Source organism: Lutra lutra, chromosome 14, assembly GCF_902655055.1.
Source record: "Lutra lutra chromosome 14, mLutLut1.2, whole genome shotgun sequence".
NCBI lineage: Eukaryota > Metazoa > Chordata > Mammalia > Carnivora > Mustelidae > Lutra > Lutra lutra.
Genome location: NC_062291.1, coordinates 56,872,657 through 56,900,251, shown reverse-complemented (window position 1 = coordinate 56,900,251; position 27,595 = coordinate 56,872,657). Strand labels below are relative to the sequence as shown.

At 39.9% G+C, this 27,595-nt stretch overlaps 1 long non-coding RNA gene across 2 annotated transcripts; it reads left to right on the top strand.

Moving 5' to 3' along the window:
• The first annotated feature begins 68 nt into the window (after positions 1 to 68).
• On the top strand, positions 69 to 23,029 carry LOC125085154 (uncharacterized). Of its 2 annotated transcripts, XR_007122792.1 has the most exons (4): positions 69 to 293; positions 1,779 to 1,836; positions 19,285 to 19,478; positions 22,076 to 23,029. It is a non-coding gene; the product is annotated as an uncharacterized LOC125085154 (long non-coding RNA). The 2 variants fall into 2 exon arrangements; XR_007122791.1 differs by lacking the exon at positions 22,076 to 23,029 and having other exon boundaries at positions 71 to 293; positions 19,285 to 20,105.
• The last annotated feature ends 4,566 nt before the right edge of the window (positions 23,030 to 27,595 follow it).

Genomic DNA, 27,595 nt, shown 5'->3' with positions numbered 1-27,595 from the left:
ACCGAACGCAAATCCCTCCGCGTTCGCGTCACTTCCGGGAGACTCTGGTCGCGACTCCACGAAATACCCGGATGTAAATATCATGTCTGCCATCAGTGAGGGATCGCAGTGGAGTTCGAGTCAAGAGCTGCCCGGAAAGCGCTCAGAGTTGGGGCTTCAAGGAGGCCTGTCAAAGAACAAAAGATGAGATTACTGGGGCGGCAAGGTGCCCCAAACCGCCTAAGAACTGCGCCTCCGCGCTTCCTGTTAACTTGCCGCCAAGTTTTTCTAGAGGAGTCGCTCCTTTTGGCAGGGTGGGGACTCACTGGTTCCTTGGGCCTTTCTTCTGTGCCGGGTTTTAGTTTCCGTCACTCCGCTTAGTCTCGGAGTTGCGCGGACAATGCGGTAGCTGGCCGGGGAGGAAGGGGCGGGGCAGAGACTAGGACAGAGACAGGTGGGGCGCGGTGGGAAATTTGGAGCAGCAGAGGTGTGGGGCGTCCCACTAAGTGCAGGTAGCCTCAGGCCGCTGCCCTCATTGGAATCTGGTACCGGTCTTTTTGGCCGGATGCACCTTACCATGGGTCTCTCATATTTGGCCATAGGGGTCTTCCCTGCTGACCCAGCCATACTCAGCATTAGACTTTGATCTTCGAATACTATCCAGGATGTGTGTAGTGAAGTATGCGATCGGTTTTTTTTTTTTTTTAAATCCCAAACACAAGAAAACTAAAATGTTGGTTTTAAGTTTAAGAATTCATAGGGATACTTCTCATGTTGAACATTGGGTTGGTTTTCTTTTTAAAGTTTGAATTTGGATAACATGTAAGTGCTTGTGAGATTTTTTAACAAAAGCATTCTTAAAATAACTGGTATGAGAAAATATGCTGATATTTAAAATAGAGAATTGTCGCACTTTGGTACTGCGCAGTTGTCATGAGCGAAACAGCAGGACGCCAGAATTGGACCTCATGATAAGACTTTTAATTGCAAGAGGCTTCTGCAAATACAGTAATTCTAAATACAGATACATTCATTTCAGTTCTCTTTGCAGAGTGGCCTATAGATTTTGTCTTCAGGTGAAACAGGAACAAATGTGAGTTGATTGGTTAACATTTCCCAGTAGTTAAAACTACTTTTCAAGTGCTTACCTGTGTATCTGTTGCTTTCAGAATCTCAGCTGAAACCAATTTTATTTGTCTGAAATATGTAATGAACTCAATGTAAACTATACATATAGAATGTTATTTTATAACAAAAATATAGAAACAAATATGTAAAAACAGTTGATTCTATAAAACATAGTGTGCCATAATTTGGATTTTCACTTAAATTCCCAAAATTAAAAGAGCTGACCAGAAAGGCTTAAAAAAGAAATGTAGACCTTTGCCCCTTCTCTAAACATGCCATTGTTTGAACAGAAAACAAAATGACATTGTAAAGTACCTGGGATATACTTTTATAGTTATACTATATGTGAGGCACTGAATTGATAATGAATGAGAAAATGCTTTACAAAATATAAATTAATAATGGATTATGAACAGTTAGTACTCTCACTCTTTGGACCAAATCAAGCTTAACCTCCAAAACTTGTGGTTGTTGTACAAGTATTATATACCTGGTTGTAATTGTGTTTTATAGAAAGCAAAAATAAATGAACTGTTTAACATTTGAATATTTGTTCTTGTTTATATGTTGTTTCAGATTGTATTTATAAATGCATTTGAACACAGTGGAGTCCTAAGTAACTTGACAAACATAGTTGGTGTCAATTCTTATTTTTTTATGTTTTTTTGCAGGTAGATCTACTGGATTCTTGGCACAGTACCATATGGACCTGGACAAAGCATTGTTAAGGTGGAAATTTTTATTGTATTAATCAGTTCAAACATTTGACCACTCTATTTATTTTTCAGTATTTTAGTCAAATAACTAGATGTGGGCTTCATATAGTGAGCAATATTTGTAGGATAATTGGTCACTTTAAATTTCCTACCAAATGTAAATTTTGATCTCACATAGTTAAGTTTTACAGAGCGCCAACTATTTGCCAAACTCTGTTAAGTCCTATAAATACATTCTCTTACTCAATACAGTATCATGAGTTGGTCTGTTAAACTCCTTTTTTTACAGCAGAGAAGCTGAGGCATAGAGGGATTAAGTTCCTTGTCCATGGTCCCCAAACTAGAGCCATATTCTAGAGCCTTTATTTCCATATATCAGAAGACTTTGGTAGAAGAATAAGAATAGAAGTTAGAACCTGGACTCGTACTACCTACCCTGCTTTCTAAAGATTTAGGGCAGGTTATTTAACCTCTCTGAATTTCATTTTCCTCTCCTCTAAGAAATGAACACTTTTAACTATTATATTTTACTGAATTGTGAATCATCAAGAATCCTTAAGAGTGCCTTCACCATTGTCACCCATATTTTCTTCCAAGCCTCCAACACTGTTCTGTGAGTTTTGATGCACAAACACAGGCAGTGACAACTCTCCCTGAGTGCAGCCTGGTCTGACCACATTGTAAGATATGGCTGATTTTACAGCGTCAAAATGTAAAATAATGTGCATCTTGGAATTGATAACATATAGTAGATGATCTCTGAGCTCCTTTCAATCCCAATTCTATGACATTTGTGACTGTCTTATTGCTGGTTTATATATTTTTTAATGTGAATGATTCAAGATAAAACAAGCTTCTTGGCAGTGGAAAAGCAGGAACCATTCTTGTCTTTTTCATTTCTAAATCTTCAGTACCCAGAACAATGCCTGGCATGTAGTAAATGCTCAGTAAATATTTGATGAATGAATTAAGCAAATCTTAATTTTACATTACAAATACAACTTCCTAAAAAGTTATGCTTGACTTGAATTTGACATAAAACAGAACAGTATCAACAATGCAACAGTGGTCTTTGTTTCCAAATATCTTTTCTGTGCATTATTGATTGTCATCAAGTGTGTGGTACATTATGTTCCTTGAAGAGGTATAGTAAAAATGGACCTGCTGGCATCAATTTTTTAACAAGGCATCAACTTATTTTAAACTAGCAAAAGTATAGGAACACTGATTAATTATATAGAGATTTTCATTTTAACAAAAGTTGGAAAAATGTTATTTGATATTCTTACTAGATTTTTATGAGTATTCTGGAAGTGATTAAACATACCATCCTTCCTAATATACAAGTAATATTAAATACATCCGCGTTATGAATGATAAAAGTAATTGAAAGATATTTTGAAACTCTGTGAACGGGCAGAAGAGTTTTAGGGTGGCTAAGTGTAAGATAATGTAACTAAAGAGATTATCCCAACTATATTTATAGTATGTCTGATGAGGTATGTACTTTCAGTTAGAGCCAGAAAGGGTACACAGTAATTATTGCAGAGTTCTAGACTATTGTCTGGTAATAATCAGTTAAATGTTCTGCTGTGGCCAGAAAAGCCGAGAACATGTGAAGTATCATCAAAAAAGGATTTTGGAAAATCAACAAAAAAATCTTACCTTGAAACAACACAATGGTCTATCTAAACATGAAGGTACAGGCAGTTATTTTATATTCATGAAGGATAGATCTAGAATGTTCAAAATAACTTAAATCCTTAAATATTACTATAAATATCATTTTTTTCCTCACATAATTCTGGAAAAGCTATATGTCTACATACTTAACTTTTAAAGACTAAAATAAGTAACTAGTAAGATTTACATAGCTACTAACATTTCTGCCACTAAAATAAAGCTCTCCATCATATTACAGCATATAGTTACTGGATGAACATTAACCACTAACTTCTCTCAATTTCCACTATCAGTTTGCTTTTCTCAGGGCACCTTTTCATAGAAAACAGTTTTTATTCTTTGTAAGTCACAACCTGTGCAATAATGAGGAGGGAGTAGTTTTCACTTCTCTTAGTACTTGTTCCCTTGCACAGGATGTGTCAGTGAATCCTTTCTCAAAGCCCCAAACTCAAAGGAGAGTAAGGCCAAGGGCCCACAAGACATTATGAGCTCAAATGGAATAGTACATTTTATGAGGTTTTTATAAAAGTTTCTGTGTATTAAAGGCTTATTCCTCTACAGTTTTAGAGAATTGAAAGAGGAGTGATATTTATCATTAAATTTGGGACAAATATGTTCACTGAGTTCAATAACTAAAGAATTTTTTTTTAAGTACCTAATGGTAATGCTTTCTACCACCTCAAAAAACTTTTTCTTTAAAACTTCTATTTTCACCTCTTTTTCCCCTCCATTTCTTTGCTTTCCTATAAATAAATCACAGTAGACTCCCTCCCCCCTTTCTGAGCTGCCAACCTCCCCCACCCGCTGCCAGCTGTGATTTCATATGACTTCATCTAGGATAAAATCTTAGGATACATTCATCTTGTTTTGTATATTTTCTCCACATGCTTAAGAATTTATATCAAGGGGCACCTGGGTGGCTCAGTGGGTTAAAGCCTCTGCCTTCAGCTCAGGTCATGATCCCAGGGTCCTGGGATCGAGCCCCGCATCGGGCTCTCTGCTCAGCAGGGAGCCTGCTTCCTCCTCTCTCTCTCTCTGCCTGCTTCTCTGCCTACTTGTGATCTCCATCTGTCAAATAAATAAAATCTTAAAAAAAAAAAAAGAATTTATATCAAGTATGTATGATTTGGAAAATCTGACATTTGGATAAGACAAATATAAATCAAAATAATAAAATCAGGCATGGTACACTTGAAACTAGAAACAAAATTTTAAAGTGTTCTCTGGTTGTTTACCTATAGCAAAAGTGAATGTATATGTGTAAGTATCACATTTAAACACTAGGGCAAGTAAATCTCTCAGAAGTTTTTAGAAAAGGAATACAAATGGAATGTTGCTAATTCATTATTGTTTTTAGTTTGGTATATTGAAGGTTAAGGATTTTACAAGTTCATTTAGCAACCTTATTCTTCAAATCCTGATTTTTCCCTTTGAGGTTTCAACCATGACTTTTTTTTTTTTTTTTTAAGATTTTATTTATTTATTTGACAGACAGAGATCCCAAGTAGGCAGAGAGGCAGGCAGAGGGGGTTGCGGGGAAGCAGGCTCCCTGCTGAGCAGAGAGCCCGATGTGATGCGGGGCTCTATCTCAGAACCCTGAGATCATGACCTGAGCCAGAGGCAGAGGCTTTAACCCACTGAGCCACCGAGGCGCCCCTCAACCATGACTTATTTTAATAGAGGTTGTTTAGAAATAATATGCTGCAAGTTGGTGAAGAAATACTGCATCTCCTTTCTAATACTTATTAAAAAAATCAATTTTGGGGGGGTGGAAGAATGTGGTAACTGGGTGATGGACATTAAGGAGGGTATGTGTTGTAATTAGCACTGGGTATTATATGAGGCTGATGAATCACAGATGTGTACCCCTGAAACAAATAATACATTATATGTTTTAGGAAAATAATTTTTAAAGTAATCTCTACACTCATCATGGGGCTTGAACTCACGACCGCAAGATCAAGAGTCAGATGCTCCACCGACTGAGCCAGCCAGGCACCCCACAAATCTTTCTTTATAGTCAGAACTTAAAGGCTTGATGACTCATTTTCATAAGCAGAAAATTCTTTTTATGCTTTGTCTTCTAATTTGGTGATTGTGAGAAGTCTCTTGTTTAACTAATGACATTTAGGAATGCATGCATATACAGGGTTGAGAGACAGACATGAAAAGATCACTCATTACACCTGGCCATAACCCTGGAAGTACCTATATGAGAATGACATTTAAACACAAAAGTGCAAGGAAGGATGACCTGTACAGTGGTGAAAGTATGTATAGGGTAGAGAGAGACACAGGTGGTCCTTTCAGAGGTCTGGAGAGCATGTTAAAAGGGGGAGAGGGGCTTCATAGAGCTGTGATGACTTGGATAGCCAGGCTCCTTTGAGGAAGGAAATAATTTGGTGGCTGTGTCTTTTAATAGGGACAGTATTAACATAGGGCAGGACAGTTTATCACTGTATACTGGACTCCTAAGCGATGTAAATATTTAGCGTCCTTGGCTCTGTGGTCTTTTTGTGCCAACTAGCCTCAATTGGGATCATGAGGAGCACTTGGCTTTCTTGCTTCTCAGTTCTGATATTTATGCATGCTCACAGTCAGACTGCATTGCTTTCAGATGCTTTCTGTCCATGTGTGTCATTCTCATTCATTCCTTGCATTCTCCAAAGATTTTGGTATCTGACTTACAGTTTCCCTTCCCCAAGTCCCAACGTTAAGCCATGTGGGTAACCAGGTGATATCCTGGTCTCTTGATTGCTTGAACTTCTCAAATTCAGTGACCTTTGCCTTTTCTATAAAGCCACCCATTCCCTGGACCTTGTCATCACTTATGTCAATTTCACCCTTAAAACCTTAAAATAAACTCTTCTGCTTTCTGCCCGTCTCCCCAGCTTCCTAATTGAATGACTTCCAATGCATCAATACTTGAACTTCAAGAACTCCAGGCCCTTGACTTTGCTACTCTCCCTACCAGTTTCTTCTTTTCACTTCCCATCACTCCAACCACTGCACTCTTGCACTCTTGTCCTTCTGTTAAACCTTTTCAAGAAAACCCAACTGTAGGTCAGAAATAATAATAGTAGCTAACATGGGGCACAAGGTGGCTCAGTGAGCTAAGCCTCTGCGTCCAGCTCAGGTCATGATCTCAGGGTCCTGGAATTGAGCCCCACATCAGGCTCTCTGCTCAGCAGAGAGTTTGCTTCCCCCTTCTCTCTCTCTGCCTGTCTCTCTGCCTACTTGTAATCTCTGTCTGCCAAATAAATAAATAAAATCTTTAAAAATAATAATAGTAGCTAACATATACTGTATACTTATCATATTCCCAACACATCTCTAAATCTTTATAACAGCGCTATGAGATAGGCATTACCATTATTTTCATTTTGCAGATGAGAAAACTAAAACAGAATTTCTATCTACTAAGTGGTATCTCTACAATATGAACCCAAGCAGTTTGCCCCCAGAAACCATGCTCTCTATGACCACTTTAGACTACCTTCCAAATCAGCTGTCTTCTGTGCTTCCATGCTTGGACAGCTGAGCTGTTTTAGGGACTAGTTGGACAGTGTTGAAAGTTTTCACTTTAGCCTCATGGCTAAGTTTCAAGCCAAGCTGGGAAGCATAGAGGGAAGTAAAGTGATTCGGTATTTAATGCCCTTAGCTACTTCTGGGTGTCTGTAGCCAGAGGGACTGGAGAACTAAAGAGAATATGTATCAGTGTGGGAGTTGGACATGACATATAACCTCTATTTGATGACCAGGTAACTACTGAACTTGAGAGACTGAACTTGGCTTTTTCTGCAACAGAGTAGACAGGAGGGAGAGTCCTCCATCTGTTTTGAGAACAGTTACTCTCACCGTTTTTCTTCTGGATTTCTTACTCTAGGTGTCCTCTTTTTGTCATGGATTTGTTGACCCTGGTGTTATCGCTCTAAATGACAGGATCAAGCTTTTGAAAGCAGATTGCTTCAGTTATTGGGCCTACCTGTGTAGCCCTCTAAGTAGTTATTTTAGGGCTTTGGTTTTGACAGTGATTTTTGGTTCCCTGTATAAAAAAACCTTGCCTGTTGCCATTCTTAGGTACTCAAAAGGCAAACTTTTATTTTCTATGTATTTAAGGTAATACCAGTGACTTCTTACCTTTAATATTAAATACACCAAAATTTCTGTATGTACTACATACAGAATGTATGTAGTACATACAGAATTTTTATCTTTGCCACAATTCTGAACCTGGATTTAAGTTACTCAATTTCAAGAGAGAAAATAGCCTCTAGTGAAGTAGGGATTTTTCTTAGAAACCCTTTTCTGCTTAAAAGACTTTCTAGAGAAAAACCACGCATTAGAGAATATTAGTAGTCCAACAAATTTATATTCATGACTTTGCCTGGCAATTCTTCCCTGTTTCCCATTTTCCACAGGAGCTGTTTTAAACTTCTGCCCACCTAAGACCTTCCCCATTTTGTCCACCAACCCCTGTACTCCTTCACTCAGCAGATTATTGTACTTCTCATCATCTTGGAGAAAACAGAAAAAATAAGATGGAATCTTTCTCAAATTAGTACCACCAAACCATCAAACATACTTAATTGGTACCCATTCTTTGTTCTTCCCTCCTTTCACAATGGAAAAAGTAACCTTCTTCTGATGTAAGACTCTGGCTCCCTTCCCAGCCCTGCTTCCTAGTCCGGGTGTTCCTTTACGGATCTGTGGCTCCTTCCCATTGGCATTTAGGTATTTTCAAGTCTCTTCTATCTTAAAAAAATAAAACCTTCCTATAGGAACTCCTCATTCTCTATTCTGTATCTTCTTCACAGACATGGTTTATTTACTTTTTAAATTAACATATAATGTATTAATTTGTTTCAGGGGTACAGGTCTGTGATTCATCAGTCTTACACAATTCACAGCACTCACCATAGCACATACCCTCCCCAAAATCTATAACCCAGCCCACCCCCTCCCTCCCAACCCCCTCCCCTCCAGGAACCTTAGTTTGTTTCCTGACATTAAGAGTCTTATGGTTTGTCTCCCTCCCGAGTCCCATCTTGTTCAGTTTTTCCCTCCCTTCCCCCATGACCTCCCTCAACCCTGCTTCTCAAATTCCTCATATCAGAGAGATCATATGATAATTGTCTTTCTCTGACTGACTTATTTTGCTTAGCATAATACCCTCTAGTTCCATCCACGCCATTGCAAATGGCAAGATTTCATTTTTCGACGGCTGCCTAGTAGTCCATTGTATATATATACCACTTCTTCTTTATCCATTCATCTGTTGATGGACATCTGGGCTTTTTCCATAGTTTGGCTATTGTGGACATTGCTGCTATAAACATTCGGGTGCACGTGTCCCTTCGGATCACTATATTTGTATCTTTAGGGTAAATACCCAGTAATGTGATTGCTGGGCCATAGGGTACCTCTCTTTTCAACTTTTTGAGGAACCTCCATTCTGTTTTCCATAGTGGCTGCACCAGCTTGCATTCCCACCAACAGTATAGGAGGGTTCCCTTTTCTCCTCATCCTCACCAATAACTGTCGTTTTCTGACTGGTTAATTTTAGCCATTCCGACTGGTGTGAGGTGGCATCTCACTGTGGTTTTCATTTGTATTTCCCTGATGCCGAGTGATGCTGAGCACTTTTTCACATGACAGGCATGGTTTATGAAAGACTTGTCTCTATCCGTTGTTCCTTACTTTGTATTCCTATTTATTCTCCAGCCAACTGCAATATTTTACCCCAACTGAAACTATCAGTTGTAAAGGTCTCCACCTACCACTCTGTTTCTAAATCCACTGTGCACTTCCAGAACTTATCTGACTTGACCTTTCTTCAACAAATGACAGTTGAACCACTCTCTTCTCACTGATCTTCTCTTTCTTGGCTTCTGTAACACCATTGTTTTTCTGGTATCAGATAACTTACTTCTCCAGCCATTCCTTCTTAGTATCTTTAAGGGCATCTGTTCATTCTCTTTCTCATTCTCTTACTCAGGTCTTTACTAAGCATCTCTTACATTCCAGGCACTCTACTAGGTGCTGGTGATAGAATCTGACATAAAATCTGAAGTCTTTGTCCAGAAAAATGCACTCCCAAACATAACTCAAAATTTAGCATATGTTTTCAAGCATTTCATGATCCCTAAATACCTGTTCATCACTGTAGATTAAGAGACCTTGCCTTGGAACTTCCAATTGCCTTAGTAGAAGCTTTTACAAAAACATTAAAAAACAAAACAACCTGATTAAATTTAAAAGAAAAGGCTCAGAAAATGAAAATGAAGGCAGTTTTTCCCAGAGGAGAGATTTTGTAACCATTGGATACTTCCTCTAAGATGTTAAGATTAAACCAGTTCCTCCAATGTAACCTTTGTGGACAAGCAACTGTTTCCCTACCCTCCAACCCCCCACTCCTATATGCCTTGCTTGGTGTCACAAGAATAGAATTCAGTAAAGTCTTAACTCATCCTTAAAAAGGAGAAAATGGGGGCACCTGGGTGGCTCAGTGGGTTAAAGCCTCTGCTTTCAGCTCAGGTCATGATCCCAGGGTCCTGGGATCAAGCCCCGAGTTGGGCCCTCTTCTTGGTAGGGAGCCTGCTTCCCCCTCTCTCTCTGCCTGCCCCTCTGCCTACTTGTGATCTCTGTCTGTCAAATAAATAAATAAAATCCTTAAAAAATAATTTAAAAAATTAAAAGGAGAAAATGAAGTGATAGAGTTGGTATTATTACTTTGAAATTAGATTGAATAGGATTCTAGTCTCTACTAGGGTTCAAATGATGCATAGGATGTCAGCTTCAGAGAATGGGGCAAGCAGGAGGCTGAGTAATTCCTCACTTGATGAAGCTATTTCCAGTGACAAGAGAAGGAAATGGTGCTGATGTTGATATCCTGTGGTCACAAGTAATAGAACATTTACATTCTGGGTACTATCTTTTTATGCCATCCATAGTCTCCCACCAGCCCCGGAAACGTGTGTGTGCTGAGAAATCCACCTGTGTCTTCTCTTTACATGTTTTTTTTTTTTTTTAAAGACTTTATTCATTCATTTGACAGAGAGAGATCACAAATAGGCAGAGAGGCAGGCAGAGAGAGGGGGAAGCAGGCTCCCTGCCGAGCAGAGAGCCCAATGTGGGACTCGATCCCAGGACCCTGAGATCATGACCCGAGCTGAAGGCAGAGGCTTTAACCCACTGAGCCACCCAGGCGCCCTCATTACATGTTTTTAAAGGAAGAATCTTTTAGTCACAGATTCCATATCAGAGTTCCTTTGATCACTGGAAAAAAAACAGGAAAAACAAACAAATGGTAAGATTCGTGTTTCTTTTGGGACTATTGTGTATGAGATAAAATGTTCGCCATTTTTTTTTTCACCTAACACATGTATAGAGCACCCACTGCTGTGCTCAACTCTGAGCATGTAATCCTGAGTAAAAATAGATAAAACCTCTGCTCACAAAGCTTATAGTTTGGTGTAACAGATCACCAGTAACCAGACAACCACACAGAAATATAAAAATGCAAATTTAAGAGGTAGTAGGATGAAACAAGGTTATATGAGAGTCTGTATAACAAGAGAATTTGACTACGTTAGGAAAGTCTTAAAATGATGCTCAGGCTGAAGACCAACTAAACATTATCTAGGTGAAGGAGGAAGAAAAGTGTTTCCTAGATAAAAGTGCTAGAATGTGCGAGGATCTCTGATAGAATATTCAGGAAAGAGGTAGGGAAAAGGTTGGATGGCTACAGGGGAGAGAGGAAGAGGAAATGAGGCTTGAAGTTGGACTTGAGTTTTGAGAGGATCTCCTTGGCTGAGGTTGAAGAAAGGACGAGACCCAGGCAGAGGACAGGTGAGAAGACCAGTCACCCAGGTGTGATGGCTGGTGGGGATGGAAACATAAGGGAAGAAGTCGATTGTATTTGGTAATTCATTCTGAGTATGAATACTGGATTAGATTAGGTATATATTTTGCTAATAGTTTAAGGAACTAGATTTTGATTTTTTCCTTTTGGCAGTGAAATAAGAATTACTGGTTAAAAAAAATATATTTTTTTTTAAAGTTATGGAAGACCACACTGGGACACAGGTTAGGCCCTTCTTGAAGCTTAATATATACACTGAATATGAGCAACTAAAGCCTTGAATTGGAGAAAACTGAGTCAGTCACCTTCAAGATTCAGCCTCCAGATTGAAAAGAATATCTATAATTTTAAGAATAAGACTAATATTTATTTGAGAGAGTGAGAGGTAGTTTGAGGGGGGAGGGGATGAGGGAGAGAGAGAAGGAGGAAGCAGATTCCCCACTGAGCACAGTAGTACCTTAGACTGCATCTCAGACCCTGAGATCCAGACCTGAGTCCAGATCAAGAGTTGGACACTCAACCAGCTGAGGCACCTAGGCGCCCCAAGAGTAAAACTAATTTTTATAACCAAATTTGAGATTATTTAGCTTTTTGGATGACCTAATGGAACATTATTTCGTTAATATTTTAAGTGGTTCTTTTCCCCCCACTCCTTCTGTAACTGTACTTACCTGTAATTTAATGCATTGAATTTAAAGGCAAATTTAGATATGATTCCTAAAAGATTATATACCTGTGGTAAAATTGTAGGGAGAGGGTGTTTATTTTCCCGAGCACATTTTCTATGATAGTGAAGGTTTGTTGCGTTTTTCACTTGCGGGCAACCAGCAAGCTTTGAATAACAGGGACACTTACTGCGTCTGCCTGTCTGACTGAGTTTGTAGGATGTACAGTTGCTTCATACTAATTGGTACAGGACAGTCCTAGATTACAGCACTGGGTGGGTTGGTATAATTAGCGGAATTTTTATTTTGGGTCCAACCGCAGGGCAGCCTTCATGGTTGGTTGTCTCTGCTCACGGGCCCCATGATGTCATCAAGGACACAGGCTCTTTCCAGCTCTTTCTGCCATCTTTCGTGTTGTGTGGGGAAGTGTGTAAGTCTGATGTCAGCCTCAAGCTGTAGCAAGATGGCTATGGCAGTTACAGGCATCACACCCAGACCCAGGCCTCCACTTCTCTGACACTTCTCTGACACTCCACTTCTGTGACACCGCTGCTGAGGTTCTCATTCTGACACTGGGCATTGCATACTGCCAGGGGTCTGCATAGCCTATTTTGATAATGAACAAATTCCTCATTCATTGCTGGCTACTTCTGGGGACTTGTCCCAGGACCTGACACCCTTGCCAGTAGAATTCTACACTGAGTAAATTGAATCTGTAGGTTTATAAATTCCATTCTCTTCTGCAGTTGTATGCCTCCTGAGAGGCTTGATATTAAGGCCCTTTTCTTCTCTTTCCTACCACCCACCACAGTTCACTGATAAGGCTCCCCCTCTTTATTCTGGATTTGCATAATTGGCTCAAAGAACCTAGATAAAAAATAAATTTCCCTCTTGTTCCCATTTTCCTAAGTACCTTTCTTCAAAGTGTATTCCTTACCTGTCTCATTGTCTTAGGACTAGAATCTTTATGTTCTATTTTTTTAAAGCTGTTTTTGTTTATTAGAGAGTACTTGTGAGAGAGAGAGGGAGAGAGCATGCATGAGGGAAAGCAGGGGCAGAGAGAGAGGGAAAAGCAGACTCCCCACTGAGCAGGGAGCCTGACGTGGGGCTCAATCCCAGGACCCTGGAATCATGACCTGAGCAGAAAGCAGATGCTCAACCAACTGAGCCACCCAGACACCCCCTAGGGTCCTTATATTCTGTTGTGATTTCCTTCAGGGATTTATCTTGGTTGTTATTTGAAATGGATATTAAACAAAAATTTTAATTCTAATTCCACTGAGAGGCAAAATGAAATGGTCGTCCCTCTCTCTGCTCTGGTAAGGCTTGCAAAAACAGATGGCTTTGTTACCTGACTCCCTCCTTGGCTCCCTCAACAATCCTGTCTCTATTGCTTCAGGCTTCCTGTGGAAGGAGCCTCAGAGAAGCTTTTCTGTTATTCCTTAAGAGTTGTCCGCTCCATCTGCCACCTCCCAGATAAAACCATTCTGCCTGTCTCCACAAATTCGTTGGCCAGAGCACAACCTCTCCGTCATCCATATTTTACCTCAAAGAAGAATGCAGATGCTCATTTTATTGAACTTTGTCCCTATGCCTCAGATTGGCTGGAATGTTCCTCTTTCAACTCTGAGCAACTATGTTTCTTATGAGGAAGGATGACCACGTTGATTTAGGGGAGACTAAAGCCAACTTAATTGCCAGCAACTCCATCCTGAACTTCTAGCTCTTTGGATCCAGTTACCTTGGTGGATCAGGTTTCCTGCAGGGACTTAGATCAAACGAGCTGATTTCATTTCTGGTGCTGGTCAATGTGTTTCTTTCGCCAGTTGAAGAATCCAAGTGGGCAACTTGCTGATTGGTACCTTTGGGGGAACTGAATAAGAGGGTATGCATGATTTTTGTTCAGTTTAAAGAAATCCAGAGGTCCAAGTATTAAAGGCCTCACTTCCAGGAGCTTTGCAACCCTTGATGTAGGACAAAAGTTGGACCTTTCATGGCTCAAAGATGCCCCATGGGAAGGAGCCTGCAAAGAGGACTTTGTTTGAGACCACTTCCTTGTAGAAGCAGAAAAATCTCTCTCTGGCAAGTTAGCTTTTCATCTCTGTTCTTCTCTGCCATGTGGATTTCTTATGGCATCATGGATTCACAGTGCTACTCAGCATCAGTGCTGTTAATGGGTCCTGAGGACATGGGCACCCTTTTTTAAAAACAAACTTACTAATATTCATACAATGAAGTGCACACAAATACACACCTGTATAACTTCCACCACAATCAAGATATAGAACGTTAGCATTACCCTAAAAGGTCTCCGTGTGCTCTTTCCCACTAAGTCCTCCCCCACCTAAGTCTCTGGCCCAAGCAGCTGTTGGGAGTAACACCCCTGAGATGACCTATCAATGTGGAATAAACCTGTCTTTCCTAGAATTTCAAACAATTATAGTTATGGATTTCCCCCACTATCGGAAAGCATTCTTCTGAACTCTTTCATAAGCCAAAATGGTGTAAAGCAAAGTAGCATTTACCTTTGATTTATAAGGAAGATTGCTTGAGTTCCCAGACCCAAAAAAGGATGTATCTTGCTAACGGAGGCACAAGATAAATCAGGACAAAGAACATGCTCACAGACACAGTTCAGAGCTATGGTAGCTCAATGCTGAGATGGCGAGTATAGTTCCCAAGAAGGGAACTTGGCGGGGCCGCTCTTGCTACTGTGGGTACGGGCTGCCCCTGTTCACGGCTTGCTACAAAACAAGCACTAAATGCTATTTTTGCTTTTCACCTCTTCCATCAAAGTGAATATCCTCTCTGGATTTCTTTGGGTTTGTGGAAACAGGTACTCGTGTGGGTCTTTCCTAATAGCAAAGAAGTGTAACACAAACTTTCAAAAAGTGGGGGACATGTCTAGAATGTATTCTTTTTGGGGTCTGGCTTCTTTCATTCAGCATTGTCTTAGAGGTTCATGTGTGTTGTTTATGCATCTGTACTGGGTGTCTTTTTGTTTCTGTGTATTATTCCGCTGTGTGGATGCGCTGTAATTTGTCTATCCATTCACTGGCAATGGGCATTTGGATTGTTTCCTATTGGGGGCTAGCTTTTGCTTGGACACGTGTTTTCATTTGTCATGGGCAAATAACTAGGAGTGGAACTCCCGGGTCATGTGGTAAGTGGATCCTTAAATTTAGAGTAAACTGCCAAACTGTTTACCCAGAGTGTGTCGCTTTCTCCTTCCAGCGACAATATCTGAGAGTTCCTGTTCCTCCCCATTCTCACCCATATGTAGTCATTTTAATGATAGCCATGGTAGTGGGTGCATAGTAATATTGCATCTTGGTTTTATTTTGCATTTCCTTGATGACTGCTGGTGCTGAGGATCTTTTTAATGTGCTTATTGGCCATACTTACATCTTCTTTTGCCAAGGGCATAAATATTGATGAGCAGCTGATTTTACTAGGTGGTGAGACACCACATCTCCTGGCGCACTTGAACTTCTAGAATGGGTTCCAGAGTTGCACTGTCCCTATCCAGCCACACACCCTCTTGGCGCTGTACCTCCTCCCTTTCTCTAGGTTGGGGATCAATAAACTTATTATGCAAGGGCCCAATAATCAGTGTTTTAGGCTTTGTACGTCATGGCAACTTTGTCACAGCTCTTCAGCTCTGTCTGCTTGTAAAAGGAGCCAGAGGTAACATGTAAGTGAATGAGTGTGGCTGGGTGCCAATGAACCGTTACTTATAGACCCTGAAATTGCCCCCAAATAGTCTTTAGATTGTTTTTCAACCATTTAAAAAGGTAAAAATTATTCTTAGCTTGCAGACCTAAGCTTGCCAGACTCTGCTCTGGATGGTCCACACGATCTCCCCCTGTCCTTAGCGGCAGTAGAATCACACAGTTTGAGGAGTTGGAGTCCAGCTCCCCCACTTCCTGGTCTGTGTCCTTGGGTATCTCTGTCCCCCTCACTTCTTTTTTTTTTTCTTTTTTTTTTTTAAAGATTTTATTGATTCATTTGACAGACAGAGATCACAAGCAGGCAGAAAGGCAGGCAGAGAGAGTGGAAGGGAAGCAGGCTCCCCGCTGAGCAGAGAGCCCAATGCGGGGCTCCATCCCAGGACCCTGAGATGATGACCCGAGCCAAAGGCAGAGGCTTTAACCCACTGAGCCTCCCAGGCACCCCTGTCCCCCTCACCTCTAAAGGAGACTTTCTGGAAGTCCCAAGCAATGCTTCCACTTATATTTCATTGGCTGAAACTTAGTCACATGGCCGTGCTGGAGGCTGGAAAAGTCATCTTAGCTACATGACCATGTGCCCAGCTAAAATTTTGGGTTCTGTTACAGTGGCTGAATGGGTTTGGGGGTAAGTAACGTGGTGTATGCTATACACCCCTTGTACATAGCCTTATCCAGATATTCTCTGAGCCCTAGAATAGGCTCCTGAATTAAACCAAACACCCCTCTGTCACAGCCACCTGCGTGGGAGTTGCCTTGTGGAACAATGATGTCTGTTAAGTTACGATGAAAAAGAGAAAAAACCCAACAGATTTTAAAGTCAGCGTTGCTCAGTACTATCAGTGAAAACAGTTAGCGTGGACAAAAATGTCATCCCCCAAATATTTAGAATGTTATCATTTCAGATCTCTTTTGTGATGTTCTATTTTCCATACTTTTCCAAAGTTCTGGATCAGATTCTGAGGTTTCTTCTATTTCTGGTGATGACAGTGCTTTGGTGAACAAAATGTCAGCATGGACTTTTTCTACCCTGCTGTTCAGTAAACATTCAAAATAAGTAGGTATGATTATTTTAAATATTTTTGCTTTGGTTTTTTTTTTTTTTCCTCTACTAAATGCTTCTCTCTATAGCACCTGACCTTTTAAAAAAATTGATAGTGGTAACATTTGAGTGGAGGGAGCCTTGGTCGACCATCTCCAGAGGATTTCATGGCAGACATCATCTTACTCAAGATCTTTGACTGCCTGTCTATTCTTTAAATAATATCTAGGTAGATACATGGGAAACTCTTCCAAAGTCAGAAACAGTCATGCCGGAATGGCTTCCACAGAGCACACTCCTCTTCAAATGCCCATAGAAGAGGGCGTCCCAAACGTTTAGACATACCATATTAAAAATATTAGGGTGGAAATGGGAGCCTTAGATTATTTGGGTTTAGATGGTGAAGCCTTTCTATTTGGATTAAAATAACATCCTTTTATACTGTTAGGGAACAAATAGAACATATTTTGTTTACAATTTATTTACTATGATTTTATCATGTTTCCAACAGTTGGCAAAACTGCTTTGCTTTTGTGGAAACAGTGAGAGCACGTGTTTGTCTGTTGGAATTCCCTCCTCTTAAAACATGAATACTTACTGTGGCTTTCATCTAGAACTCCTTTGAAGCATGGTGAAGAAGTCAGTCTTCTACTTGATCTGAGATTTTTATTATCAGTAAAAAAAAAAAAATGTATTTTTTAAAATTTATTTATTTGACAGAGATCACAAGTATGCAGAGAGGCAGACAGAGACAGAGAGGAGGAAGCAGGCTCCCTGCTGAGCAGAGAGCCCCGATGGGGGCTGGATCCCAGGACCCTGAGATCACGACCTGAGCCGCAGGCAGAGGCTCAACTCACTGAGCCACCCAGGTGCCCCAACAAAATTGTATTTTTCCCAATTGTAAAAGTAATCCATATTTACTGTAGAAAAAGAATACAAAGTTACCAAAGGAAAACAAATAAAATCATCCCCAGTCCCACTACCCAACACTAACTAGTTAAACCCTTTGACAAACATCCTTTGAGATGATCAAGTTAGTTGTCTTTGAACCGGTTAGACATACCCAGTGGCCCATCCTAAAGTGATTTGTGAATAAGGGAGGGCTTTGAGCCTCTCTGTAATCCAAAGACTGCTTTCGCTTAGCACCTGGGAGGAATATCTATAAAACAGGAGTCTTCCTAAATGGACTCATGGCTAATACTGCAACAGAGACCCAAACAGTCCTTTATGTATTTCTCAAGACCTTTTGGAGAATGCGGTTTCTAGGATGGCACGTTATTTTGTGATGCCTTGATAATAGGATCAGTAGAAGTTGTATTTCCTTAAGGGCATGAACTATGTTTCCTTTGGCTGTGTGAAAGGAGGAAGAAAAGGGTGGAGTTTAGAGGATATAATCCCATCATCTCAGATTATAAACCATTTCCCTGGTATCTGAAAACCATGAGGCACCTCTGTGAAGAGCAAAGAAAATAATTTGCTGAGCCACTTTCTTGCTTTCTGTGTATTGGGATGGGGTAGTGGTGGTGGCTGGCTAGGAAGACTTCTGGGGCAGTCACTTTGTTTTCCCTCTAATGCCAAGCACAAAGCCAGAAGCCTCGTGGTACAGTAGTAATTAGCAAAAGTATTTGTAGTTGTGTTAAGAATAATCAAGGTCAAGGAGCACTTGAGGACATATCGACACCAGCTTACATCACATAGGCCACTTAACCACATAAGAGATCAGATCTTAGCCATGGTTGTCACCCCTCTTAGACATGTCGCTGGCCCAGTAAGTTAATTTCTAAGAACGGAGGCAGGTACAGGAAGGATTTGCAGACTGACATGAGGATGTGGTTGGAATCTGTGGGCGCGTGCCACCTAGCCCTGCACTTTTGTACTGAGGTGGCTTTCTGTGGCAAACGGATGTCTCTTCTGCTATATTGGGAACTTTCTGGAGAAGACACGCATGTACAGTAAAAGTGCTTTGTTTCTGCAGCAGTACACCCCCGCCCCCCATCTGCTTCAAAGTTGCCTCCAGTCCTTCTAAAAATGCAGGTTCTTGCTTCCCAATATAGATGTGCTAAATCTGAATCCTTTGGACTTGAGGTCTAAATGATTCTTCTGTACCTTGTTGTTTGAGAACACGGGGTTAAGCAGTGTTTTCAAGCTTTTTTTTGACTGTGACATAGTAGTTAGAAATGTTTAATGACACAGTACTTATTCCTACTAGGGCACACATTCATCTCTTCTGCTGCATTCTTTTCTATTCAGGTTGCTGACTCTGACCCACTAAGTCTATTTCATGACCCACTCCTGCTGAGTTAGAAAATTGAATTCAATGTAAACAATTTACAACTATGTAAATGTATGTGAATGTAAATGTAAAACATAAGCATTTTACAACTAGGAAGAATTGAACAGCATACAGAAAATAAAAATAAATGTAAATATAAAAAATTAAAAAAAAAAAATGCCCCCTTCTTTTTTTTTCTCCTTTCAGATTGTAGCCAATGTGAAGATTGTCAGAATTCACAGAAGCACAACATACGGCCTACCTGGGCTTTACTCTCGTGCGACTGAACAAGCAAAATCTTTGGGCTTCAGTTTTTCATCATCTGTTACATCATGCTAATATTCCCCTTTACATTTCTTAAAAATTCTCAAATGAGAGGGGTGCCTAGGTGGCTCAGTCAGGTAAGTGTCTGACTCTTGATTTCAGCTCAGGTCATGATCTCAGGGTTGTGGGATCAAGCCCCCTGAGTTGTGCCCTGAGCAAGGAGTCTGCCTATCCCTCTCCCTCCCACTCGCTCTCTCAAATAAATACTCTTTAATGAGATTAAAACTGTAAGGAAGCTCTGTGAACTCTAAATTCATACACTGACATTAATTGTAACTCCTCAGTGTAATGCAATTAATATAATTATGTCCTTTTACATTAATTTTACTTGAAAATGTTTGGACATCCAGGCACCTCTCTCATAACACCTGTTGCTTTCTGGTCATAACTTATACTCTCCTTGATCTTGGTGGATGGGCTTTAGAGGAAAAGGCACTGACTGCAGAAATCATGTGAATGCTGATGTGAATATCTGGTTCTTGCTCTTACATTCTGTCTTAGTTGCTTTCATACAAGAGAAAATGTCCTGGAAAAACACACCTGGGAGTGGAATCTAGATCTTCTGTCTCTGAGATATCTCTGAGATATTTATTTATTTTAGAGAAAGAGAGCATGGGGGAGAGATAGAGGAAGAAAGAATCTTTTTTTTTTTTAAGATTTTTATTTATTTATTTGACAGACAGAGATCACAAGTAGGCAGAGAGGCAGGCAGAGAGAGAGGTGGAAGCAGGCTCCCTGCCGAGCAGAGAGCCTGATGTGGGACTCAATCCCAGGACCCTGGGATCATGACCTGAGCCAAAGGCAGAGGCTTTAACCCACTGAGCCACCCAGGCGCCTCAGGAAGAGAGAATCTTGAGCAGACTCCCTGCTGAGTGCAGAGTGAGACTCAGGGCTCCATCTCATGAACCCAAGATCATGATGTGAGCTGAAACCAAGAGTCCGATGCTTAACCAACTAAGCCACCCAGGTGCCCCTCTGAGATATGTTTATTTGGGTTTTTTAAAAAAGATTTTATTTATTTGACAGAGAGTCAGTGAGAGAGGGAACACAAGCAGGGGGAGGGGAAGAAGGAGGCCCTCCACTGAGCAGGGAGCCAGATGTGGGGCTTGAGCCTAGGACCCGGGGAGCATGACCTGAGCCGAAGGCAGACACTTAACAATTGAGCCACCCAGGCGCCCCGGAGATATGCTTTTAAGCCTCATAACCAACACCCCCTGGTCATTGTTGAGAAAGTGGTAGAATACATGTTCATTAGAGCATTTTTTTTTATCATTTCAAAACATTGGAAAATGGTTAAAATATATTGTATTCATATAATTTAATACAACTCTCCTAACAAATATTTGGATATATTTTAATTTCATGAAAAATATTGTTATTGATGTATTTGGAGTAGAAAGTTACATATTTTATATACTGATCATGTAAATATGTATGTGTGTAAAGGTGCCAAAGAAATTATTAGTTATGCCATTTTGCTTTATATTTTTTCTTTTTTTTTTTTTTAAAGATTTTATTTATCTGACACACAGAGAGAGAAATCACAAGCAGGCAGAGAGGCAGGCAGAGAGAGAGAGGAGGAAACAGGCTCCCCGCTCAGCAGAGAGCCCGATGTGGGGCTCGATCCCAGGACCCTGAGATCATGACCTGAGCCGAAGGCAGAGGCTTTAACCCACTGAGCCACCCAGGCGCCCCTATATTTTTTCATTTTTCAAGTTTTCCATGTTGGCCAGTGAGAAAAAAGCAATGAGCCCTGATAGACAAAAAAGACTCCTCATAAGACCCCATAAACATTGGTATAATGGTAGGTAGCATTGCTCTGCTTTGATGTATCTTGGAGACTGCCTGTATCAGCTTACATAAATACTTTGTTCTTTTAAATCCCACTGTAATAGTAAAACAAAGTCCCCAAATGAGGAACATTTAAGTTGTTTATAGTCTTTTGTTCTTACTGGCAATAGCGAAATAAATAATTTGTACCTATCTCATTCAATATATATATAACTCTGCCCACAGGATAAAATCCTAGAAGTGGAATTTCTGGTTAACATATTTTTGCATTTGTATTGCCCAACTGCCCTTCACAGAATTTGCTTCCTCAGATACTCTCAATAAGTAAAGTAGGATAAGGCCTACCACCTCACCAACACCGTTCTCAAACTTCAAAATGAAGTTAGGCATCTTTTCTTCAGAGACATCAGTATTTCTTTTTCTGGGAACTGCCTGTTAATATCATTCCGTGTTCATATATTAAGAAAATTTGCTCTTGCCTGGAGATTAATTGCAAATACTTGACCCACGTTGTTAATTAGTCTTTTAACTTTGATTATGGTTATTTTTGTCATGCAGAAAAAAATTTAATTATATAGTTTAATTTTATTGCTTCTAGATTTCTTATACATACTTAGAAAGGTAATCCCCTCCTTTAGGTCATAAAATAATTCTTCCAAGGGGCACCTTGGTGGCTCAGTCGGTTAAACCTCTGCCTTCGGCTCAGGTCATGATTCCAGGGTCCTGGGATGGAACCCTGCATCTGCTTAGCAGAGAGCCCCTCTCTCTCTGCCTGCCTCTCTGGCTACTTGTGATTTCTTTCTGTCAAATAAATAAATAAAAAATCTTAAAAAAATAATTCTTCCTTTAAGTTTTTGATGGGAGATCAATTTTATTTTTCCAGATGGCTACCCCAGATGACCCAACTCAATTTATTGAATAATCCATACTTTCCTCCACTGACTTGAGATGCTACCTTTATTACATATTAAATTCCATATATGATTAGGTTTCTTTTTGGAATTTCTCTTGTTTCATTGAACTGTCAGCTCATTTGCCAGTAGTACAGTGACTTACTTATTACAGGTTTGTAATATATTTTAATGTGTCAAAGAGCTTGTCTCCCCTTGGTAGCCTTTTTCAGAATTTTCCTTTTTATTCTTGTTGAGTTCATTGTAAAAAATTGGCTTGTGAGGTTAATTTATAGATGAATGTAAGAATTGTCACCTTTATCATGTTGATGCTTCCTGTCTTAAGAATATGGCATGACTGGGGCACCTGGATGGCTCAGTCAGTTAAGCATGTCTTCGGCTCAGGTCATGATCTCAGGGTCCTGGGATGGAGCTCCATGCCTGGCTCCCTGCTCATTGGGGAGCCTGCTTCCCTTCTCTCTCTCTGCCCCTCCCCACCACTTGTGTTCTCTCTCTCAAGTAAATGAACAAAATCTTAAACAAATATGGCATGACCTGTTCAAGTATTCTTTTGTGTCACTCACAAATATTTCAAGTTTTCTTCATATCAATCTTGCACATGTCTTAATGTTTATTGCTAGACATTTTATCTTCTTTGGTGCCATTATAATTGATTATATCTTTCATTAAATCTAACTGCTAGCTGTTTGCATATATGAAAGCTATTTTAATTATGCACCCAATTTACTGAATTCGCTTACTGTCTGTCGTAGTTTTTCAGTTGGTTATCTTGGAGTTTCCGGGTGTACAATCATATCTACAAATAGTGGCAATTTTACCTCCTCCTTTTCAATTATTTTTTTTAAGATTTTATTTATTTATTTGACAGAGAGAGAGAGATCACAAGGAAGCAGAGAGAGAGTGGGAAGCAGGCTCCCTGCTGAGCAGAGAGCCTGAGGGGGGACTTGATCCCAGGACCCTGAGATCATGACCTGATCCGAAGGCAGCAGCTTAATCCACTGAGCCACCCAGGTGCCCCTTCAATTTTTTAAAATATATTTATTTATTTATTAGAGAGCGAGAGAGATCATAGAGGGAGAGGAGAAGCAGACTTGCCACTGAGCAGGGAGCCCTATGTGGGGCCCAATCCCGGGACTGGGAGATCATAACCTGAGCCAAAGGCAAAGGCCCAACCCAGGTGCCCCTTCCTTTTCAATTTTTAAACTGTTTTCTTTTGTCTAGCTGCACTGCAGGCATTTATCAGGGTTTTTTTCTTTTATAATTCTTTAATTTCTGCTTTTATCTTCTTTCCTTCTGTTTTTGCTTGATTTACTTGTTCTTGTTGGCATTTTGACTTTGACTTTAGTCCTTTTATCTACTTTTTTTTTTTTTTGCTGCCTTTTCATGGAAGTATGTTTTCTACCATGACTGTACAATGTTAATTCTACATTTGGTTGCTGTTTTCTTATAAGATTTCTTTTTTTTTTTTTTTTTAAGATTTTATTTATTTATTTGACAGAGAGATCAGGAGTAGGCAGAGAGAGAGAGAGGAGGAAGCAGGCTCCCTGCCAAGCAGAAAGCCTGATGCAGGGCTTGATCCCAGGACCCTGAGATCATGACCTGAGCTGTAGGCAGAGGCTTTACCCCCTGAGCCACCCAGGCACCCCTGGTTGCTGTTTTCTTTATGGATTAATACATAGTCAAGTTTTGTGAAAGTTCACATTAGAGTTTAATATTATCAAAGAAAACTTAAATATAGTAATTACTAGTACACTATTTACTTGGGCAAAGGATATGGGTTAATTTCATCTAATGAAGGCAAAAATGGGAATATTTTTGCAGTTTGGAAACCATGGATTTTCTTTTTCGTTGGGTGAGCTGCAGATCAGCTGGCAGCTAGCAAAGAGGCCAGTCAAGGCGTTGTGATCGCAGGCACCCAGATGGGTCCACAAAGAAAACTGTTCCAGTTGTTAAAAACTTCTGAGAAGACTGAGAGATTTGCTATTGGCACAGGTGACACTCTGTCAGTGTCCTCTGTGATCTTGTCCATTGGGTCTGTACCAGTTTCCCTTCTCAGAATCTCTCCATATATGTCAGTTAGAGCAAGCATAATGTTACTATGATCTAGATCTTTACTGAGTTTTTAAATTACTGATCTGCCATGGATCAAAAGTGATGAATTTATTTCTTCCTACCTATATTTTCCTTTTATTTCTCCTTATGTCCTCTGTTGCTTTCACATAACATTGCAAGAATCAAATGTTATTTAATTCACAGATATTCATTAACTGTTCATCTTTACTGTGAATTATAACCTTTAGCATTATATAGCACCCCTTTTTTCTGGTTGCTTTAATACACTTGGGCCTGAATTTAGCCTTGTCTGTTATTAAGATATTGCTTTTTGAGGTTTTTTTTTTTTTCAGTATCTCTTTACTCATCCTGTGCCTTCAGCCCTTCAGAATCGTTTTTATTGTAGGTCTGTTAGATAGCATAGATTTGAGTTTTGCTCTGTGATTCAGTCTGGAATTCTTTTTCTCAGGAATTGAATTTAGCCCTTTTACATTTATTGATTTGTATATTTGATCTTACTTCTGTCCTGTTCTTATGCTTTTTGTATTTATACCTTCTAAAAATATTTTTCTATATAGACTGCTTGCTTTGTTTTCTGTGTTTTGATAATTAGGAAGGTTTGTACTTTTGTTCCTGTAGTTACCTTTGTAATATCCTGATTGTATAATAACTTCAGTTCTGTAATTATTCAGCCAGATTTCAGGATTTGTCATTCCCTTCCAGAAGTAATGACAAATGATCAGCTGGATTTCATTAAGATAAAAAACTTGTGCTCTGTGAAAGACAATGTCAGGAGAATGAGAAGACAAGCCACAGACTGGCAAAGACACATCTAATAAAGGATTGTTATCCAAAATATACAAAGAGGGGCACTGGCTGGCTCAGTCCATAGGGCATGCAATTCTTGATTTCAGGGTCCTGAATTTGAGCCCCACATTGGGCATGGAGATTACTTAAAAGAAAAAAATGTGGAATACCCAAAATACACAAAGAACTCTTAAAATTGACAATAAGAAAATAAACTGAGAGGCACCCAGGTGGCTCAGGTGGTTGGCATCTGACTCAATTTTGGCTCAGGTCATGATCCCAGGGTAGAAAGATTGAGCCCCGTGTCGGGCTCTGTGTTCAGCACTGAGTGTGCTAGAGATTCTCTTTCTCCCTCTGCTCCTCCCTGCACTTACATGTATGCACTTTCTAAAATGAGTGAATAAAACTAAAAAAAAAAAAATAAAAAAAGAACCCAGTTAAAAATTGGGCTAAAGACCCTAAGATACCTCCCCAGATATACAGATGGCAAATAAACACATGAACAGTTGTTCCACATCATTTACCACCAGGGAAATGCAAATCAAAACAATGAGATAATACACACTACGCACCCCTGCACACACCACACACCTATAGAATAGCCAAAACCCCAAACGCTGACACCACCAGATGCTGATGAGGATGTGGAGCAACAGGAACTCTCATTCACTGCTGGTGGGAATGCAAATATTATACCACTTTGGGAAAGAGTTTGGCAGTTTCTTACAAAATTAAACATACTCTTAACCATACAATCCAGCAATCTCACATCCTTGGTACTTACCCCAAAGAGCTGAAAATACACAGGAAAACCTACATATATTTGGACAGCAGTTTTATTCATCACTGTTGAAACTTGGAAGCAGCCAAGATGTCCTTCCGTAGGTGAATGGATAAACTGTGATCCACCCAGACAATGGAATATTATTCAGCACTAAAAAGAGCTAACAAGCTATGAAAAGACATGATGAAAATTTATACATACCACTAAAGTGAAAGAAGCCAATCTGAAAAGGCTATGTATTGTATGTCCTCAACTATATGACATTCTGGAAAAGGAGAAACTATGAAGACAATAAAAAGATTAGTGGTTGCCAGGGGTTGGGGGTGAAGGAAAGAGAAGGCATGAGGAGGGATGAATAAGCAGATTACAGAGGATTTTTAGCAGTGAAAATACATAGTATATCACAATGATGGAAACATGCCATTATACTTTTGTCTAAACCCATAGAAATGTCCAGCACCAAGAGTGAACCATAATGTAAACTATGGACTTTTAGTAATTAGGATCTGTCACTGTAGATTCATCAGTTGTAACGTGTACTACTCTGGGCAGGACATTGACAATGGTGGAGAATGAGCATGTGTGGGGTAGTGGGCACATGGGAAATCTCTGTACCTCCTTCTCAATTTTGCTCTAAACACTCCAAAGCTGCCTTTTTTTTTTTTTTTTTAAGAATTTATTTATTTATTTGACAGACAGAGATCACAAGTAGGCAGAGGCAGGCAGAGAGAGAGGGGGAAGCAGGCTCCCCACTACGACCCCAGCTGAAGGCAGAGGTTTAACCCACTGAACCATTCAGGTGCCCCAAGGGGTGGAAGTTCTCAATCCACACATACAAACCTGTTAAAATTTTACTCTTCAAAACAATTTCTGTCTGCTGAGTTTTAAGTGGTAAATGATACATACACTTAGGTGAACAGACCATTCTCACTCACTGTTGACCCTGCTTCCTCTCACACCCTCGACCCTCTTGTGTCCCTACTGTTTTTTTTTTTTTAAGCAAAGATTTTATTTATTTATTTGACAGAGAGAGATCACAAGTAGGCAGAGAGGCAGGCAGAGAGAGAGAGAGGAGGAGGAAGCAGGCTCCTTGTGGTGCAGAGAGCCTGACGTGGGGCTCGATCCCAGGACCCTGAGATCATGACCTGAGCTGAAGGTAGAGGCTTAACCCACTGAGCCACCCAGGTGCCCCCCTACTGTTCTGAGATCAGACCTCAAATTTCTGAAGTATGTGTTGCTTGATAAATCAGAAGCTGCAATTGCTAATATACTGATTTTAAGCTCAAAAGGCCAAAAGCTGTGTCCAACATACTTCATGGGCTTTGATGCTCTGTATGACTACATAATCAATGGACAAGAGTTTCCCACCACTTCAGTTATGCTCTCCATCTGGATAGCTTTTAGTAAATATAATTAGGATTCCAAGTCTGACTAATATAATGACATGGTTCACTGAAACGACAAATATAAATTAAAACAAAACACTAAAGCCATTTTACTGAAAACTAGTTTTATTTTAAAATTAAGTGCATAGCACTCATCTAATTCCATTGGTGTAGAATTTAGCACCATACTCACTATTTGTAATTAATGTCACAACACAGATACATTTTGGTTTGCAGTCTGTACTTGAGTAGTGTTTATTTAGTGGACTTTGGTAAAGCCCTTTATACATATCATTAATCTCTTCACAGTACACATTTAATGATGGTCCAGTAATCTCAAACAAACAAAAAACCAAAAAAAAAAAAAAAAAAAAAAACAAACCAAAAAAACCCTAAAGACTAACCAATAAATTAAACAAAACCAAACCCATACAACTCCCCCCACCCCATCCCCCAAGGCTAGC